Consider the following 17,409-nt stretch of genomic DNA (forward strand, 5'->3'; position numbering starts at 1 on the left):
ACCCAGCATGAAGCCTGCAAGGTTAAGGGGTCTCCTGGAATGACTCTGGCTCCCTCAAGCCATCTGCTCTGCAATAAAACAATGACTGAAGTAATGAGTGAAAAGCTCCTGGAACATATGGGGGAAGTGCATGCAAATAACTGCATCAGGAATCCCCAAACAGCTCCCCTTGGATCATACCCTGGGGCTCAATTCTGGTGAGCCCAATGAGGGCAAAATTTTGGGTGCAAGGCCAGCTCACTGTCCCAGAGTAGGGAGCGGGGTTGCAGCCCCCCTCCCTGGCCACAACTCAGGAACAAATGGCAGTAGAGGCATCTTTTAAAATCTCTCCTCCTCCTCCCTGTCCAAGCTGGAGCTTGTTATGGGCAGCACTGTTTGCTTGTTTTGTTAATGCGGCACGGAGAGGCCCCGTCTCAGTTTGCAACACTTAGCATCTCTCTTCAGAGCCCTGGCTCCTGCCCTGACAGCAAGGAATTCACTGTACATTTTCCAGTGTGGTTTCTGTGGCATGGAAACATAGTTTGGAATCTTAGTTTAGAGACTCCTCTCAAAATCCCTCCTCTTCTTGCTCTTTTGTCCTTTGAATGTGACATAACAGATCTCCCTGGGCTTGGTACACCAGTGAAATCTCCTTTGAAATACCTGCTTGGCCTCTCTTGCAGCTGAAAAGAAAAAGTCATACTGAGCATGTCCGATATCCCTACATTACTGTCTGAGGAAGTAAGTGCAGTTGCCCAACCCCTACAGACTACAGATTCCAGACCCGTAATCTGTTCATCTGACGTGACTCCCCATTTGTTAGAATTATCTTTGTGGCCATATATGTACTGAAGTTAGATAGATAAAGATCAGTGATCCTCACTGGCCCTCTCAGAAGCCATTATCAGTTGGCAATTTCCCGGAGGCATTATAGGAAAGTGGAAGTTGAGGACAGAATAGTAGCTGGCTTTACAGGCTAGTTTGGGGAAAGTGCTCCATGCCTATGGTGCAGTGTGGAAGAGATATGAAGCCACTTGCGGGAGAAGACAAGAAAGTGTTTCAGGGCGATGTTTTCACTGGTGAGAATGTGTGAACATCAGTGTTAACAGGAAATGTCATTTTGGCAAGTTCCTCTGCAGTGTTGGAAAGCCAAATGTTGCAGCATTGTGCTAGTGGGTGCAAGTGGCAAGTGAAATTGACTAGAAGCCAAAATGAAACAACTGACCGGTCCGGTTCTGCTGACCCACACCTGCATCTCACCACACCTGCATCTTGCCACACTTGAATGGCATGGGGAGAAATATAAAGGAGGCAAAGCCGGCATTTGTACTCCATTGAAATCAGTTGGTTGGGGAGATCTTTTTGAAGGGGAAGAGAGGAAAAAATGTTATTTATTCCCCTAAAACAGAAGGACCCTCTCTCCTGCTGCACATGAGGGCAGTTAGCGAGCGAGATGGCAAAAGCAAACAAGCTGCACAAAGGAGAAGAGTCACTGGCATATTTAACATTCTTTCTGTTTTAATCATCTCCGGTAGAACTGGAAATCCAAGCAAAGAGCACGAGGGTTCTCACTATGATTCTCACCCAAATTCAACAGCATCCACCAAAGATCAGCATCAACTAGCTGCAGTTAAACCATTTGCTCTGAGGATGACTGCAGTGATTCCTGTCCAGGGATCTGTGCATGGGGCTCCCTGTCCAGCTGAAGGAGTCACCACACGGCTTGATCCGAGGTGAAATTCTCCCTGGCTGAAGCAAAAGGAAGTTCAGAAAGCCCAGAACACATTTCCATTCTGTCCTGCGGCACAAAAGAGCGACCACTCAGATCTCCCATTCTTTTTCTCTGAGTTCAGGGAACATGTGGCTGGCAGATTTCTATTAACTGTGTAGCCTTCTCTCTCTCTCCCTCTTTTTTTTTTTTTTTTCTGCTTGCTTGACAGAATTTAGATTAGACAAAACATGAGATCATTTCTGCCTGGGAAAAGAAAAAAAACCTCACCTCTCTCTCTCTGCACCCTCCCCCCCACCGCCCCATCCCGCTTAGCCTGCTGCTATCCAGAATTTAGGGCATCATCGAGATTAATGGCAGCAGACAAACTGCTTACCGCAACCTCATCCCTAAACCATCCTCTGACCATGTCTAATGAAGCTGTTTGCTCACGCTGCTGCCTTGCTGTGATCTCTCCTGGATGGCCTCATGCTCTGCATTGCATGGGCCCTTGCTCTTGAGAGATAGTGGAAGGAACTGAGGCTGCCAGTTTTCTCCTCAGCATCATGCTCTGCCAACGTCAAGGCTTGTTGGGGGGTTTCTGGCAGTCACACCCAAGGCTACTGGAGGTTACAAATGGCATCCCATCTTATTGCTACAAGCAGAATCTTTCATCCAGCCTCCCTCCCTTACCCTCCTCCATCAAACATTGGCAGTTTCCAGCAAAATGGAACCCAGATCCAAACCAAAGCCTGGCAGGAAACGTTCCTCTAAAGCAAAACCGCCCTGTTGCACTTTGGGGGAATTCAGCAAGTGGCCAGGAGGATTAAAAATGAATTCTCTATTCAAGCAACATCCCCAGATGCCACAGCTCTCACTATTTACTTTTCTCTCTAATAAAGAAAGGGCTACATGGATCTCACATGACCCCTGCACTCCCCAACTTCCAGAGGTGTCATTCTTGCAAGTAGATTTGGAGGTGATGGTGGTTCAGATTCATATCACAGAGTTGAAATCTTCCCTAGTTCAAAGGCCCTTGAATACAAAGATCATCCCAGTATGAGCAGTTGGGTATTCATCCCCCACAGTTCAGAGCCCCAGGAATTGCTGCTGTCATAGGCATCTTCATCACTGTGCTCCTCCCCTGTTAACCCACCTGGGCTGTCACTAGCTTCACACAACCATATTTCTAGGGGAGTTGAGAGTTTTGTTTTCCAGATCTACTTCTACCCACTGTGCCATCTTCACTCTTCATAGTACTGATCCTCTCTCTGGCTGGGGAGAACTGCTGGCAGCTCTTGTATGCCAGCTGCACATCAGCTGTGACATGAAAATGCTGCCTCCCTTCCCCTGCCCAAGGTGGAGCAAGCTGCTTCTGCATCCCCTCCTTCGCACAGGGTGCAAGGGCTGAGCAGTGTGTTTTTAACTGAGAAAATATCCTTTCCCACTCCGGGCTGCAAATATTTCCAGGAGCTGGGGATGGTACATCCTCTGCTTGCAGCAGCTCTTGTCTGAGAATTGCAGGTGGGGATCTTCTTCTTTCCTGTGCAACCAAGAAGGCTGTAACATTTTCTTTTGAGCCCCTAATGCAGACAAGACCATTGCTGCATTTTTGCCTTAAGCAGCATCAGAAGCTGTTCCCAGCATTAAGCGACTCGATGGGGAGTGGTGGGCTAGCAGCACCAGTGGTCATATACAGTTATGGAGGCATCCCTGTTCTGAGCAAGCAGGCCATTATTCAGTGTGTGCAGATATGCTGCGTCTGAGCCTCATGCTCCTCAAGGGGAGAGAGATGAGGCAGCTCTAATCTGTAGATTTTATGGCAGCCAGCTCATGAGGTGAACAGGGGTAGGAGACTGGGGAAGAGGACACCCAGCGTACCGGGGTTATGGAGGAGTGTAAAGATGGAATCCTTTGCTAGTCACAGAGGGAAAGTGCACCATCCTAAAATGGCCCTGCCAATGGCCCTCTGCCAATGAGTTTAGCCCCCAGCACAGCTGCACTTCCAGGCAGCAATGGGAATGGGCTGTCCAACATACTTCACCGACCCTCTTGCCTCTGCCATGTTGTGCTGCAAATCTCCACTGAGATTCTCACCCTTGCCCTAGTGGACTGCGGCAGGGATATCCTGGGCCACTGTGTCATTGCACTTCCAGTTTCAGATCCAGCCAGGATGGGGGAAACAGAAAGCCAAAGGAACTGTTTTGCTCTCAAGTTCACGTTTTCATTGAAGAACCAGGTTAGTCCTTATTTTATCGAAAAAGCTTTGCTTAGCCCTTAATATGCTTTTTCATTGATGCCCATGCTGCTGCTATCAAAACACACACTACCTAAGAGTAACGAGGACAAACTCATACACATATATGGGTGTATGAAAGGATGCATATGTGTATCTGAGAGCTTCTCTCCCAATTTCTTCTCCTGTTCCTGACCTTCCCTTTGAACAAGATACCTGTATGTGTAACCAAACTTTAATGAAGACAATTTAACAATCAACAGGAGGCACTCAGCCTGGATTACCCTACAGCCATCAGAACATAACGTGATCGTGCCTAACAAACCCGCGGCTTTGTCCTAAGAGAGTTTCACAAAGGTTTTAGTTTTGTTTTTTCTCTACATGAGTCATTCATACTCCACAGAAATGGGAAGTGGCACGAGAAGTTCATTACCTTAAATTCAACAACCTTGGGATTTGCCGAGCAACATCTGAGCTGCTCCAATTTCCATTCCTGGCACAGGTGACTTTGGGAAGAGAAAACCAAATGTTCTGGTCAAGCCTGCTGTAGTACTCATCAGGAAGCAGGGTTTGCTCGGGTCTTAGTAAACACTGTATTTAGCAGCATCATAATGCATAAAATAGCAGCATGGCCAGCCCTAAGAAATCAAAAATTACAAGGCAGGTCTCAAAAGAGCATGAGGGGTTTTTTTATAACAAAGGTGGGCTCTTTTGCTTTGCCTTTTGGTTTCTGAGCCTTCAGGGTGCACTTGGATCGTGTTTTAAAGTTTTCTCTACAACCAAGAGGACTAGAAACTTTTTTTTTAAATGAAAGTTGAGATTCTCATGTAATCACTTGACTCCAGGACCTGGGGTTTTAGGAAAAAGGTGAAATATTGCAATATTTGAGATAAAAACATAGGAGTTGGCAACACTGAAAATGGTTCATTGTCTGCCTCAGAGAACACATAAATGTCCTCTTTCTCCCAGTCTTAGGGTGACCAGATAGCAAGGGTGAAAAATCGGGACAGGGGTGGAGAGTAATTGGCACCTATATAAGACAAAGCCCCAAATATCGGGACTGTCCCTATAAAATCGGGACATCTGGTCACCCTACCCAGTCTCTTTGTAGCCTACTTCCTTTTTACTGTGCACTTCCTGTTAACACTTGTGGTGTCCACAAGATGGTACTATGCCGCATCCATGAGGTCAGATGAAGTGCTGGAAACCACAGACTACATTTAGCCTCTCAGTTAACACAGTTTCCTCCAAAGCCACCAGTAATTGCAAATGTATTTGCTAATAGAGTTGGCGGAAGAGTATCGCCATTGCTAACACAGGAATGTCCTTTATGTGCCACTAATCCCAGAGGAGCCCTGGAGATATGCAGTTCAGGTCACCCATTGAACTACACCTGGATGGGTTAGGTCATAATGTCACAGCACTGAGCCACACCAATTGCCTGGCACAGCATCAGCTGTCCTATGAAGCCCTGTGCAAGATATTCACAACAACATTACAAAACATCAGAGCTTGAGGTCTCAGATTTGTTCCAATTATTTGAAAACCCTGCAAAATATCATATTTTTCTCCTCAGAATAATGGGACTACTGCTGAATGAAAAATCCGCAATGATCTAGTGAAAGTCTATGAAATTTTCAAAGGCTAAAATTCCATTCAAGATCAGTGTTCACAGAGATGCTACAGTGCTGCTAAGCATTTCACAAAGAACAGAAGTTGGTCCAACAAAAGATATTACCTCACCCACCTTGTCTGTCTAATATCCTGGGACTGACACAGCTACAGCTACTCTGCATACAAAGAGAGGAGAGAAAACACTGCAGTGTTTGCACGTTTCACTGTGAGAAACACTTAATCACAAAATGTTGGGGCACAAACTTTTATTTAAAAGTGGCACCCCATTTCACACGGCCTGGGGTGCTGTGGACTGGCATAAGCCATGGCAAATAAATAGGGTGGAATCGTTGGAGCTACTTAGGTGACTAAATCCAAATTTAGGCAGGTAAACCCCCATTTTAGGTGCCCATCTCCCCACTGTGATCCACAAAACTCCCACTGAACCTTGTAGGCACTTAAATTCACTGGGCGCCTACGTTTTTCAAAGTAAAAATTCCCTAGGAGACCTAAGTTATTGCCTACAGACTTGTGCACTGCTCTCTCACTCTAGGCATCCAGTTGCCTAAGCCCCAGAGCAATTCACAAACCAGGAGAAAACATGGGTTTGACTGCCTAATTTGCCTGATCCAGTAGATGCATCACTGGATTGGGCCTCATTCAAAATCCAAGAGGTGGTGGTACCAGTACCCTCGTTATAACTTTTAATCCAGTAGGCAGAGCAGTCACTAAGGATGTGGGAGATCCAGGTTCAATTCTCCTCTCAGAGTGGGAGAAATAATTGGCCCGGGGTAGCCCACCACTCAGGAAAGTGAGTTTCGGGTTTTGGATGTTTTGAGCTGGGGCTCCCTCTGCTTCTGTTGAAGCTATTCCTCGGTGGGCAAATAATGAAAGAGTGATTGCAGAAGGGGGAGTTGAGCCAGGATCTCCTTTCCCCCCAGGTGAGTGCCCTAACCTCTGGATTACATAGTCATATGCTCTCTCTCTGATCCCATTAGTCTTTATTTATATATCCAAGTGGAGCAGTTTCAACTGGAAAGGCTCAGGGACCCTCTCCCAGCTCAGCTTATCCCATAGCTCAGTAGGTGGAGCATTCTCCTGAGAAGTGGGAGACCCCTGTCCAAATCCTTTCTCCCCATCTGGTAGAAGCGGGAATTGAACCTGGATCTCCCATATCCCAGGTGAGTGGACTTTACCACTGAGTTAAAGTTATGAAGTGAGCACTAGTATGACCACCATCACCTCCTCTGGCTGTTTTGTGGGGAGCAAGGCAGGTGCCTAACTTGTTCCAAAAAGAAACGGCATAGGCTCCTAAACCAGGAGAGTGGTTCCCATTCATGGATTACCAGCAGAGCTAGGCACCTGTCTCTTAGAAAGGGGCGGTGCTTAGCACATCAGCATTTCCTATTGGCTATCTTAGGTTGGGAGCCGCCATACCCACCTTGCCTTTGTGGATCGCTGCCTAAGGCATCCGTCCCCATTCATTATATAGGGATCCTAGGTGCCTAATCCAGCTTGGTGGATTGCAGTGTGTTCCGGTGATTTTCGAGGCATCACGATGCTCAGAGTTGTACCACCCAAGTCCCTTCATGGATTCCACCCACACTCTTCAATAGCTTTTTGAAAGGGTCGGGGAGAGCAGGGGTGAATGGCAGAGTGCTGAGGGTTTGAACTCCAAAGAGCCTGAATCATCCAAGGAACACAAGCTTCAAGTTTTTCTTTAGAAAATAAAGAACACCCCAGACTTTTCTCTGGTATATTTTATTTCCTGCCAGAATCTCTAGCCTCCCCTTTGTGCTCCCGAGGCTAGCATTTACCAGTAAAAACTGCAATGAACGCAACCCCTTGGTAGCTGACAGACGCCCCTCAGTAAAATACTAACCCCATTTCTCCGTGGAAGGGAAGTACTTTCCCACACACGCGTTTCCTGAAGGCTGTGCTAGTTGCAGGAGCCTCAAAATCCATTTACTCCAAGTTGCTCGTTTCCTTTGCCTGCATGTTTTCTTGCTGGGGTAACTCTCTCACCCGAAGCTTTCCATCCACTCACGGCTCTGGCAGCTGCTGTGTTCTGTGTCCAGCCTGCAGATTTCTCAGGCTTCGGGGGCCTCCTTTGCGGCCCATAAGTTAGAGGCATGGTTAGCAGCACACAAGTCTGCTATTACGGCTTATTAGAGGGCTATTATAGACTCACTCATTTAAAGAATTACTCATTTTTTTGGCCTTTCAGGAACTGTAATGAGCTGTTTTAAACACATGCAGCAGCAGATGTGGCCGTGGAATGATCTCTTATGAAATGTCCCTAACCTACCCAAGCAGAAGTAAATAAAGCTGCAGTGAAGATTTCATGTTAGGTGCAGGGATGGGTGGAAGTGGCTGTGAATAGACTCAACGCTCATCATCCTTTCACTATTATTAGGGCTGGTCTCCATTTGAAAGACAGGTCGACAGAGCCGCGGTGCATATGGGTGTGAAAAATTCACACCCCCTGAGGGCCATAGCTACATCAACCTAGCCCCCAGCGTAGATGCAGCTCAATTGATGGAAGAATTCTTCTGTTGACCTAGCTACTGCCACTCAGGAGGTGGATGAGCTACGGAGATGGAATAAACACTTCCACTGCTGTGGGCACCACCTCAGCATGGCTGCAGCACTGCAGCTGGGCTCTTGTGGCACCCGTAGAGTAGACATGGCCTAGATCAGTTCAGAGTCTCCATTCCATCCTCCCACAGAATTGCCCTGGGCCTAGTACCGCTCGCCTGTCCTTTCATTCAGCTCTGTATATCCAGCCCAAATGTGGTCCAACCCAGCCCCTTGGTATCCACCCAACTCTCTATATGCATCAGAAGAGGGTCCCAGTTGGAGATGAAATAAAGGTGAGGTAATTAAAGCAGGGAGGAAGTGCCAGCACGTGTGTTTTAGCTTTTATTAATCGTGAGGTCAGCACTGGTAGAGCTGTACAATGGACCCCTCCATGGGGAAGGAAAGGAATAATCCCCTAATATTTTGGGATCAGCACCAGGTGCTGCTCACAGAAAAACCAAATGGACTTAGCACCCAGGACTTTCTGATGTTTCAGATTGGCTGATGATGAGTGGGGGGAAGTCACAAGATTTTTTATTTCCCCAAGAAAGCCACCACACAGGATTAAATTGCAATTTGCTGGGCATGCAGACAACATGAGGCACTTCCCTGAGAAACAGGGGCTCCTTGAACATGCAGAGTCTCCAGCTCTGTTCTCTCTCTCTTCTCAGAAGCCTTTTTAAAAACTTTTTTTTTCTACTCAACAATGGATTTGCAAAACCTGGACCAAATTATAGCCCATTACCTGACCCAACTCATTCCAAATCCCTTGCATTAATGCAATCAATAAAGGGAAGCAGGCTCATATCACAGCTGAGTCCATGAGCCAAGTGTGTAGTTCCCAGTCCCACTAAAGGTCCCTCTGTCTGTCTCTCTCTCAATGCAGGGCATCTAATTTCTGCCAACCCACAGACCGCAGAGATCAAGATGGAGTTGAACAATATAACAAAACAAGAAAAAAGAAAAGAGGGGGTAGGCGGGGGGAATCTTCAGATTGGGAAGGAATGTAGGTTCTAATTAGAATTTATTTAAACTTCTATAGATTACTACTTGGATACACAAACTGATTTCATATGCACTGCAGTGATCCCCAGAAGAGATAGCAGCAGAAAAATGAGAAAGATGAGAAAACAGGCCCGGTTCAGATGTATGCAAAGAAAGGTCACGAGGCTGAGCAGCCTGTATGACATGCATGCTTAGGCTTCCCTCTTAATTTGCCTTCTGTTGATTGTTGGTATAGAATTTAATACATGTCCTACCCAAATGGGAGAAAAAGCAGGAAGAGATAATGTATGTACCTCTCATCCTTTGAATCCCTGAGTGTTAGATATACTCTTCAGTGGTCACTGTTTAAATCTTTCTAATTTGCCTTTTCAAGTACACAATATTAGCATGCTATAAGGAGTGCCATTAATACTGAATGGAAGACAATTACTTGCAAAGACAACAGTGTAAAAATGTTAACAGTGACCACCGTATAAAAATGTATCTATCATTGAAATGCGGCAACCTCTGGGGTGGATCTCAGAAGCTGTTTAACAGCACACAGTAACCCTACTGCAAAGAGGAAGTAAGGGAGGCAGAACATAAGGACCCAAGCTGGAATTTCAGCAACGCTGGAGTCTTTATAACCACCTAGAGTTTGGGTCTCATTTCATATCTCGTCAAAAAGACTTTGCCTCCCTGCTGTATCTGTTCCTGTTCAGATGCAGTTCTACCAGACTGGCTGACAGAGTTAAATATTTCTATCTACCCCAGGACCTGTAGCCTTATCTTGAATAGCTTTTGTGCTGCATGAGCACTGGCAGAAGCAACCGTGACATTGCAAGTCATAGGCAGATGCAGAAGTTAAGTAGTTCCCCAGAAATTCTCCCCTACTGAAGATTACTGGGCAGGTGGGGAGCAGGGATGGTGAAAGCAGACTACGCTGCAACTGAACTGGGAAGGAGACTGATCTCTTTTTGCAACTACTGCTTACTTTAACTTGGCACCAAATCACTCTGAGCTGGGGAAATGTTCGTCCTTTGCAAGAACGAAACACTGAGCAATAACAATATTACAGGTACACATGACCCAAAATGGTTCTGCATGCAACAAAACAATACACCACAGAACACCCAGGTGCAGAGGGTAGCCATCATTGAAGGGGCTATCGAAACTACCCTCATTTGATCAGACCCATTTCCTGAAGTCTTATATGCAGAAATAGTGAAAGTGGAAGCAGCTGCAAGGTGCACTGTAGAACTGCTTCTCCATTCTCCTACCTACTATATGGGGTGAAGAGGGGAGAAGACATATCTCTGACACGCCCTTCCACCAAGCAGGGAACTGCTTCCAGCACCCTGTATCCACTCTGGATTCCAAGACACAGGAGATGCTAGCAACACCACCTTACCAGTGAAGGATACCATCTATTAGAGTCATGGGCATAGGTCTGGCAGTGTTCCTGATTCACAGCCTCACCAGCCGCACATGGCTACAGTCATGCAGCACTGCAGTTTGTCCCACTGAGATGAAGGCAGTGACGGATTAGCCACTGGGCCAACGGGGCTCATGCCCAGGGGCCCTGGCCAATAGGGCACCTCCATGCCCTGACCTCACTTTGCACCCCTCTCCCCCCCCCCAGCAGTGCTCCTGCCCGGGGACTGGGGTTGGAGAGCTGTGGCTTGCCCTGCTCCACTTGCCCACCTGGTGCTCCTACCAGGAAGAGGGGGAAGCCCCCACTTCCCGACCACATCCCCCGGCAGGAGGAATGGGTGGGCGGGGAAGCTCCCTGGCAGGAGTGCTAGGCGGGAAGGGCGGGGGGGACTGCAGGCAGAAGGAGTGTGGAGGGGCCCACACTTGCTCTGGCTCAGGGCCTCACAAAACCTCAATTTGCCTCTGGATGAAGGGGAAATGACAAGTTCAGTTTACTCCATAACTCTTTTTTCCCCTCATTCCTCTTTGCTCTGTAACCAGGTGGTGTTGGTTTCCCCTGCTTTTCTGCTGCCCAAAGGAGGTTTGGGGAAATAAAGGGGTTTAGCAAAAACAAACAAACAAAAGGGAAAAGAAGGGAACCTTTGGGAGAAAAAGCAGGGATAGGTGGAAGGCGTTAATTGGCCAAAGTCACAGGGAGGTGGAGCCAGGAGGAGCCTTTAAAACTGATCTCCAAGGCCTATGCAATCAATTTAGTTCAGGATGCTGATCTGCTCTGAGCTCTTAGTGCCTGCCAGTGTTTGTCAAGGGGTAATGGCTCATCAATTAATGCCATGCTAGTGTAGCGTTCTTATTTTATAGTGCCCAAAGATTAGGTAGGTGTCTCACAGAAGCCATGAGAAGATAGTGTTTGCCCCAAATATCTTGCCAACTAAACTTTAGATGTGGCGTAGTGGCTGGGGGGGGGGTGTAGTACAGTGTAGGTAGGGTGGGACAGGGAAGGAGGAGGATTGTAGCAGATATACTATCAAGCAGATGTTCAGTTTATGCATTGTCTCTCTCCTGGAAGTTCTGTACATATTTTAAAAATGAAATATAGCTAGGGAGAGCATTCTTCACTCACTGATTGTGGCCATTATGGAAAAGGGAGTTAGGGAAATTGGTGCCTAAACTACATAGAGGGAAAAGTCTCCAGCTCAACGAGCAATTCCTATGGGGCCTCCCACATTGTTGCATCCAGCTCAAATTGGTGATGCATTTAATGCGATCCCAACGCAGTGTATGTAGGCTCCCCCAGCGCCCTATGAGGTGAGGCAGCCCCGGAGGAAAACCCATGGAAAGACAGCAGGGCTTCTCAGGAAAATGTATTTAGCCAAAAGCTCCACGTCACCTGTGCTGCTGCTTTTAGGTTAGCAGCAGCAGCTCAGGCTTGGCCAGCCAGCTTTAAAACTACATGCCCCATTAACCTAGTTACATGCCCAGCAATAACAGGGAACAACAATTTGACTCAATTTCCCCCAACAACAATACTCTGCCATCACCTCCCTCCCCCGCCCCCAGAAACAAACCCACATGCAGAAAATATATGGTGCTCTAGGACAGCTGCCAGAGAAATACAATACAACTTAAACCAAAAAACCGCTTCCCCAAAAAAACAGTGTGGCCTGGTTTCTCTTGCATTTAATTTTCTTTCTGTCTCTCCCTCCATTTCTCCCATCATTTCTGTCTCTTTCTTTTCTTTCTATCTGGTTTCCTCTCTCTTTCATTTATCCTCTCCCTGTATCTGTAGGTGCCATAGAAATTAAATATGTTGATGATGGGTATTAGTGAATATTTAATAGCCTCCTCTCTTCCAAGACTCCTCCTTCTGCTCCGTATTGTTTCCTTCTCCTGCCTGGTTACCGCCATGCCCCTTCATCTCTTAGCTTTCTCTTGGGTCCAGAGAACCAGCTGGAATTAAATGGGAGTTGAACAAGCCAAACTCAGTTTGGCCTGAACTCTGGAAACAGCTCTGGAGCTTTGAAGTTCTCCTCCTCACGACCTCACCGTATGGTAGTTTATGAGAGGAAAGATGGTCCAGTGGTTAGGGTACTAACCTGTCTTGCCACAGACTTCCTGTGTGACCTTGGTTAGCCTGCCTGTGCCTCAAGCTCTCCCTCTATAAAATGGAACAATAGCACTGCCCTGCCTCACAGGGGTGCGGTGAGGGTTAACGGCATTAAAGATCAGGAGGATCTCAGATGCTATGAGGATGGGGGCCATCAAAGTACCATAGCTAGCTATCTGTCTAGACATTTAGGACAGGCAGTGAAGAAGAACCCCTTATCCCATTGAAACAGCTGGGGAGATTTAGGGGGATGCAGAGTAAAATGTGCACTAGACAGTGGGTGTGACATTTTGACTCCTGTATAAAGCACCAGGGGATTTTGGCTGGACACACGCTACCAGGAACCTTAGCTTTATGTCTTTTTTCAAACAAAGAAGTGAAGTCGTGCTGGCTGAGCACTCTGAGCTGGGGAATCCTGCATGGCAGGGCTTATACTGAGCTATGCTGGAGAGAAACTGTCTGCTGCTGCCTTGAGACCCTGTAGAAAATGAGACACAGCTCTCCGGGGGCTTCCTCGGGCTTATCAATAAACAAATATATAAGAATCCTAGAGGACAATCTACAGACCTGGAGGAAACCATATTCTGCTCCACAGACCTGTGTGCTAGGTCAGGCTAATGCACTGAGACTAGCAACATCCATCCTCTGACTCCTCACTGTCCCCTCAAGCTGCTTGTGTGAGGAACTGGGCAAATCATTCCTGGGCAGAATTTGATCTATAAGTCAAGTATTCATCTGCACACCCACACACCCCTGTGCTGCACTCCACATGTGCATTTTCCATAGTCCCCACTTATGCAAATACTGCTTTTCAGAATGCCACAGCTTGTCAGACCTTGTAAAGGGAGACAAAGAGGCAGTGGAGAAATATAATGAAGTCTGAAGGGCTGCGACGAATACCAAAGCATGGGAGGGAGAGGGAGGACGCACGCTCAGTGACTAGCCCCTGCTACACACACACACACCAGTTTTGTGCCTTGTGTGCCTGATGTAGGGCTTATTGAGTTCCAGTTGAGTTACAAGCCCTGTTCCTGCAGGGATATGAGACGCACAGATGATTAGTGGAGTTTTCATTCTGCCCATGGGAGCAGAGTTCAAGTTCCCAAACAGAACCACAGGAAAAAAGTTGAGGGATTATTTTCCCCTTCATCTTCTTGCAGAATTGGCAGCTCTCCTGACTTGGTTACCTCTTGCCAAGCTGAGCACCAAGTGATTTGCTCAGCTGGGGAGCTGCAGCTGGATAGCCTGTGTGTAAAACAAACAAATAAATGTATAAACATCAAGGAGAAAAGTATGACTCAGCGAGAAAACGCCCACACAACAATTAAAAGTATGGTGTTAAGGGGGAGGGAGGGAGCTCTTTCAGGAGCTATTTTAAGTAGAATGCAAATATATAAAGTATCCTCCTCATCTAGTTATCCCATGAAATAAAAGGTGCCCCGGCTCCATAGCACAACAGTGCAATATTTTCAGTTTTGTGTCATCATCTCATGTGAATGCCTGACAACATCCCGTCTTGCAGCTTCACCAGGTGGTAATGCAACACCACAATGACACTGAATGAATGACGCCCTCATAGCTCTGTGGCTCTGCGCTTGCAGACAGGCCTGTCCCAGCTGTGACTGTCCTTCAGATTATAGGATGGATGGTGGCACCTAACAGCGGGTCCCCCAAGTAGAGACATTTGGGAGAGTCTGTTTCGGGGGCTATTGGAAAAGCAAGTCTGATATTCCATTTCCAAGCAAGTCCTCCATTACAGACGTTTAGCGGGCAGGGTCTCTCTTGTATTTTAGGATCTGACAGATGTTCATGGTCTCTCTCTTCATCCCAGTGTTGCAACTGAGAGAAGCAACACTGGGTGCCTAAGATGCCGTGATAACTAGAGGCTTCCTCAAAACTCCCTGCTCTGCCATGAGATTGGTGGCTGTCACGGTTCCTCCCCCACTCTGAACTCTAGGGTACAGATGTGGGGACCTGCATGAAAAACCTCCTAAGCTTATCTTTACCAGCTTAGGTCAAAACTTCCCCAAGGTACAAAATATTACCCCCGTTATCCTTGGAATGGCCGCTACCACCACCAAACTAATACTGGTTACTGGGGAAGAGCTGTTTGGACGCGTCCTTCCCCCCAAAATACTTCCCAAAACCTTGCACCCCACTTCCTGGACAAGGTTTGGTAAAAAGCCTCACCAATTCGCCTAGGTGACTACAGACCCAGACCCTTGGATCTTAAGAACAATGAACAATCCTCCCAACACTTGCACTCCCCCTTTCCTGGGAAATGTTGGATAAAAAGCCTCACCAATTTGCATAGGTGACCACAGACCCAAACCCTTGGATCTGAGAACAATGAAAAAGCATTCAGTGTTTTACAAGAAGACTTTTAATAAAAAATAGAAGTAAATAGAAATAAAGAAATCCCCCCTGTAAAATCAGGATGGTAGATATCTTACAGGGTAATTAGATTCAAAAACATAGAGAACCCCTCTAGGCAAAACCTTAAGTTACAAAAAAGATACACAGACAGAAATAGTTATTCTATTCAGCACAATTCTTTTCTCAGCCATTTAAAGAAATCATAATCTAACACATACCTAGCTAGATTACTTACTAAAAGTTCTAAGGCTCCATTCCTGTTCTGTCCCTGGCCAAGACGACTACAGACAGACCCACAAACCCTTTGTTTCTCTCCCTCCTCCCAGCTTTTGAAAGTATCTTGTCTCCTCATTGGTCATTTTGGTCAGGTGCCAGCGAGGTTACCTTTAGCTTCTTAACCCTTTACAGGTGAGAGGAGCTTTCCCCTGGCCAGGAGGGATTTCAAAGGGGTTTACCCTTCCCTTTATATTTATGACAGTGGCTATAAGAGTTTGGGGTTGATGCTGAATGGAATAGCAGGGCGGATTAAAATGCTGTCCCAGCACCCTGAAAAGAGGGCCACAGTTCTCACGAAACAGTGAAAATAAGGACCAATATGTTGTGGTAATGCCAACTGCACTGCTGCTGAGTGTGATGTGGATATCTGCTCTCTAGGAGTTGGACTGAGACTTCTCCCAGCTCCTTTCTTGCAGGCCACGCTCTGATTATCTGGTGGGGATGACTTTCACTCAGAACCCTTGTCCGGGGATCTAAACTGGCAACCTAGAATAGAAAAGTTCTGTATCTCATTCCCAGTTCCCCGATCCAGCCAGGGCATCCCTGCACTAATGGCTGTTGACTGTTTGCTCAACATGGCTACATGCTTAGGAACTTCCATACCAAATTGGACCTTGTTCAGTATCCTGTCAGCAACTAGATGCTTCATAGGAAAGTGCAAAATCCCTATAATGGACAACTATGTACTAACATGCTTGTAGGGGCAAGTTTCTTCTTTCACAGAAATAGGGATGAAAGATGTCAACTCCTCAGAGCTCACATCTGAGTCAGGAAAAAGTCCAAAACCACTGACAGGCTGAAGTGGCTACTGCCTCAGCATGCCCAGAGTAAATGGAGGCTTGTGCTCAACTTCACCCTATTGCCCAAGGAGGGCTCATCTCTAATGTACCATCTCTAATCTGTTTCTCTCTGCTTGGCTCAGTCCTTAGGCAAGAAGCCGGAGCCCACCTAAGAGGCAAAGGTCTTTACTGCAGAGAAGTGGATCTAATGACTTCAGAAAATGAATGAATATTTTATTGGGTAGCATAGACCACTATAAAGCCTAGTCTGTGAAGAAGTCCTTCAGATGACTATCCTCAGCAAAGTTCCTATCTAGGGGACAGGAGTACCTCTAGGAATCATCAGAGCTCTGCAACCCACAAGCTACAATGCAGCAATCACATAGTAGTGTTCACCTCAGCTGCAGAGAAGCAACCACTGAAATTCTTACTGCCTTTATATGATAACCACAGGCTGCCTGCAAGGAAAACCAAGGGTTCCAGCCAGCAGTGGCCTTAAGCTTAACATGGTACCTATGCCATCATGTATGGTCTTATGCCCTACTCATCCAGCAGCTGTATCTACATGCACTTGACACACACCAAGTACAGTACCACTGACCTGGACACTGACTGGGAGAGGTCTGGGTGGGGCCTAACATATCTTCTTTTATTTAAGGTCCTACCAACCACAAGGCTGGCCTTAGTTTTAACTTAATTGGAGGCATCTGCAGGCATTATGACTCCGATCTGATCAGATAGCTGTCTACAGGTGGAGGAAAGATCCAAGGGAAGCAGTGGGATAAAGTAGGGGAAGCCAAGGGGGATGACAGCCTGGAGTAAATGGGATAAAATTAATCAAAGGAAAATTTAAGTTAATGTCAGCCAAATTGTCTAGCAGAGTGCTTTGTTAGTCTGTGGCAAGTCTCCCATGGGAATTTGAGGAAGCTGCTTAACTTGGGACATTTCAAAACGAATTGGACAAACTATTAGACAGTACATTGGAGGGAGCATTCATGCATGTGCTGAATGGACAAGACGGGCGCACTGGTCTGGTATCCGAGTCATTGGCACATAGCATCAAAAGTTTCCTCCTTGATGGGTCGTTGGCAAGCGAGCAACCACTGCAGGCAGGAAGCGGGGCAGAGTGGCTGACAAGACCTGACAGAAAAGTAGTCAGTTTTTAAAAAATGACTCCCACAGTGCTGTTGCAGGTTCTCATGTGAAACATGGTCGTGCACCTGCGGCCTGAGCCTGAACATCAGGCAGAGTGGGCTACATGCCTAAGAAGGTTTCATAGTGGTAGCTGTGCTACTCTGTATCAGCAAACTACAGTTCTGGAATTAATTTGCAAACTGGA

The sequence above is a fragment of the Lepidochelys kempii genome, chromosome 9, assembly GCF_965140285.1.
Source record: "Lepidochelys kempii isolate rLepKem1 chromosome 9, rLepKem1.hap1, whole genome shotgun sequence".
In the NCBI taxonomy this organism is placed as follows: domain Eukaryota; kingdom Metazoa; phylum Chordata; order Testudines; family Cheloniidae; genus Lepidochelys; species Lepidochelys kempii.